This window comes from Octopus bimaculoides, chromosome 13 (assembly GCF_001194135.2).
Source record: "Octopus bimaculoides isolate UCB-OBI-ISO-001 chromosome 13, ASM119413v2, whole genome shotgun sequence".
Lineage (NCBI taxonomy): Eukaryota > Metazoa > Mollusca > Cephalopoda > Octopoda > Octopodidae > Octopus > Octopus bimaculoides.
The window spans coordinates 23,566,321-23,570,814 of record NC_068993.1 but is presented as its reverse complement, the minus strand read 5'-3'; the positions used below and the strand labels follow the sequence as shown (position 1 = coordinate 23,570,814).

Here is a 4,494-nt window from a genome sequence, read left to right as displayed (position 1 = left end):
AAATACTGTCTATGTGATCTCAAATTTTAAAGCAAGCACATAATTTTCTTATGGGTTCTTAAACATTCACTAGAACAAAACTGTACAAATCCAAATATATGGTACCCTAGGCATAACACCTACATGAACTTCTAACTTGTTGTCTCTTGAGGTCTCTGGGTGAGACTTGGATCCAACTTGTACAAATGCACAACAACAGTCAAACATAAAATAATAATAATAATAATAATAATAATAATAATAATAATAATAATAATAATAATAATAATAATAATAATAATAATAATATTGGACACTTTGCAACAAGTATGGACTTGACGGCAAACAATTAGTACGGCCACAAACCTGAAGGCGTCGTCGAAAACAGAAATGCAAAGGTCATATGGGATTTTATGATTCAGTGCGACCTTGAGATAGATAATAGGAAGCTGGACATAGTCTTAATTGAGAAAGAAAACAAACTACGCTGGATCATAGATATGGCATGTCCAACTGACAACAAGGTTTGCGATAAGGTAGAAAGAAAAGTCGAGAGATATAACAAGTTAGCTTGCATAAAACCTAGATTAGTACAGCTCCCAAAGCAGTGTTATTAGGGTCAACTAGGATACTTAGGAGGATTCTTGGCATCGAAGACTACTTGTTGTAGCCCACTGTTAGAATTCTTTCTTTTTCCAGCAGTTCAATCTGTTGAGTGTATATGATGATGATGATAACAACAACAACAACAATAATAATAATACTTTGAAACCTCTTTGTTTTGTATTCACTTTCAGAGCACATCATAGTTTCTTTGGAGTAATTTATGAACTGCTTTTGTGATAGGACAGATGAGGCAGCTAATAATAACAACCGTTGCTGTTGTTACATTATTATGTCATCAGGATAATTAGTGAATTATGAATATCATGATTTATATTGTTAATTGCATGATCCTTAATATAAAATGTGTATTACAATATCTACTACCTTTATCTTCTCTTGTGAATTCGTATTACTGACCAAGAAAGAATGTTAGTTAATTTCCAAATCCTAGATAATATAACATATAATTGTTCAAATATAAATACTGTTTGTCGTTAATTCATCCTTATTTTATCATATCTTTGAATATGTGCTTTGTTAGTTATTATTAAATTACACAATGCATTTGTAAAATAGTACGTCCATTAGATTAGCTACATACTAGATATAATTCTATGTATTAATGCTTGCCATCTCGTCTAAGTACAACTTATTCCACTTCAATGCGATTTTGTTGGTGGTAAATAATTTCTAGTGTAATTCCTTTACATACTCATTACCTAATATATTATTTAAAAGCTAGAACTGTCGATCCCATTCAAGCTATAGCCATCCAAATGGATCTAGTGCGTAAAGAAGAAATTCTGCTGTATAGTGTTCATTATCTCACTGATAATGACTATAAATTTGATCTACACTAAATCACGTATATATTTCTCTTATAATAGTTCTAAATTCTAATTTAGCGAAAGATAATCGGAGTCCTGATAGGAATGGATTACACGCGATTCACACGCTTCTTCAGATACGCCACAAAAGCAGAATTTACTAAAGAAACAATTTCAATTCATAAACACGAAAGTACTTAAATATCATCACATTCTAATCCCTGATATTTCAGTGGATCGCATAACTTTAAATAAGGCGATACCGTCTCGTGTGAGGCAATGTAATTAATAAAATAGTGAGTTACTCTTTGAATATTATGCAACCCTTTTCTGTGATCCCTTCTTACCGAAATTATGATTGCTACAAAAATGATATAGATGCCATTAATATCATGAAACTTTTTATCGAAGGCATGAATGGCAGAAGAGGTATCATGAATGGATTCGTCAATGAGAAGTATATCTTGATCTCTTAGAAACTTGATACGTTTGAAGACCTTATATCAATGAAGTGTTCAAGTCTAAATAAGCTATGTAACAAATTACCACCGAATATTAATATCTACCCACGCTACATTTGATATATAATTACTGTTCATAAAACGAGTTGTATCACATCTTCCTGGAGAATTGATATAAAAGCAAATTCATTCTGGATTCACAACGTCTATCATTACATCCTCTATTGGTATTTCTTCAGTATTCATTATTTATGAAGATTTTATTCATGTACGCACCTTAAATTCCCACAAGGTCCAAATAGTCCTCTTTCCTGACAATTTGGCCCTTTTGCCATTAAACCTTGATTTACTGAACTACGAGCAGAGTTCTCCATTTTTTAATTTTCCACCTTTTATGTAAAATATGTTTCGCCATGTGAACGGGGAATAGCATTTTGAGAATTGCAGAAAACACAAGCGTATGCAAATTGTTGACGCTTCATTGAGAATGGTTTAAAGCCGGTTAATTTCTTAAGTTGTAGTTAGGGTTTCATCATAGTATATAACGCTGAACTGAAACAATTATAGACACTAGCTGGACTTCTGAAGACTTCACAGAAAACAAAAAATGTAGAAATATTATTATTTCTAAATCTCTGAAAGAGAAATATACAGTAGCAGCACCATGACGTGTTGACAACATAATGTGGCAGCCCCAAGATGGTAAGAATGTTACTGTTATTTAGCCCCAGAAAACATCGTTTCCAGCTGGCTGTACGGCACAAACAATTCTGTCTTTATATTTTCGAACAGGGGAGATCAGCACCTCCCCCCGGCATAACCACGAACCCACGTTATTGCTCTTTATCAGCGTTGAGTAGCTGTGTTGGCTAAATGTTGCTACTAACCTGTAGTCGAAAATATATAGATTTCAAAGGTCACACACCATTACTGATCTGCAAAATAGAAATATTATTATTTCTATATCTCTGAAAGAGAGATGTACAGTAACATCACTATAATGTAATGACTTTTTGCCAACATAATGTGGAAGTTCCAGGATGGGACATATGTTAGTGTTATTTAGGCCCAAGAAACCGGTCCATGGATGCGAGGTTGTGCAGGGTGGAGGTGCTGATCTCCCTTGTTCGAAAATATAAGGGCATAGAATTTTGTGTGTCGTATAGCCAACTGGAAACGATGCATGGTGGGGCTAGATAACATTCGTCCCATCCTGGGGCTGCTGCGTTATGTTGGCAAAAAGTCATTATTTTATTTAAAAAAATGTAAGCATCTGTAAATTGTGTGCTGGTGCCATCAGAAATGGTTCTTTATTGTGATAGTTGCAGAATATAGAAAGAAGTGTAAAACCGATAACTATATATTCCAACCAAAATATTTCAATTGCACAACCGTAAGCAGAATTAATAACCTTCTTGATTTAGTGGTAAGGAACCTTCATCTAGTATTCTTTTATTCTTTTACGTATTTCAGTTTTTTGACGGTGGCCATGCTGAAGCACAGCCCTTTACACTAAGAAATCGATCCCTGGACTTATTCTCTGTAAGCCTGGAGTTTATTCTATCAAGCTCTTCTGTGGAACAACTAAATTATGAGGACGCAAACACACCAACATCAGTTGTCAATACTCGGCATTGCCCGGGTTAAATGAAATTTAAAATGAAATTTAAAATGAAATTTAAAAACACCGTCTAAATTACGGAGGTCACAACTTCTACTACGAACTTTCTACATTAATAACACTCCAACCCATGCCAGCATGGCACACAGACGTTAAGTGAAATGTTAAAAGTAAGTTTTCAACTCATATACGTTTATAAAGTAAATACACGTAATTCAAAACCACGTTTTGCGTAGGTTATTTTATAACAAAAAAAAAAAAAGGAAACAGATACAGATTATAAACAATGAAAGGCCGATTTTGGTGATTGATTTGACAGAGGTAGTAGAGAGTCAATCCAATGATAAATCTGATATTGGATCTTGAAAGTTTGCATGAATCGTAGTTCAGTTAAATCTCTTGTGGCGCCAAATGATGTCGTCTGTGGTGCAGTGTTGTATTTCCGTATCACCGAACAGAAACGGTAATTAACATTATGATTTCTCTGCGTAATTTGTTTGTTCATTGAACTCATAACATAATAAAAAGAACAATAAATTTTAAAAAAAACTTCGATGCGCTTGAAATATGCATTAGCAGTAAGTCTTTGGTCATACTGATAAATATTTAACGTATGACAGGCATACTGACATACCCTATTAGCCGTTATGTGGTGATGTATATCTGCAGGTGTGGTAGGACGTACCTTCCATATTTCCAGTTAGTTCTTTGCTAATAGCAACTGTCCTTTTTTCTTCAACAAAGTGATTATCTATGAAGATGTATTTTAAAAAATCATACATTATATACTTCTAAGAATTCAGCATAGTTTAAAATTTGTATGTATATATATATATATATATTTATTTATTTATGTGTTTCAGCCAAGTGGCTGCGGTCATGCTGGTGCACCACCGTGAGAAAAATATGGAACGCTTCACGAATTTGCGTGTCATCCTTGGGCAGGGGCCATGCTAATCTTCTCTGTATCGTTCCAATTTTAGTATATGTACTATATATA

At 33.8% G+C, this 4,494-nt stretch overlaps 1 pseudogene; it reads right to left on the bottom strand.

Annotated features, from left to right (window-relative positions):
• Nucleotides 1-4,394: 4,394 nt before the first annotated feature.
• Nucleotides 4,395-4,494, bottom strand: LOC128249330 (U6 spliceosomal RNA; annotated as a pseudogene).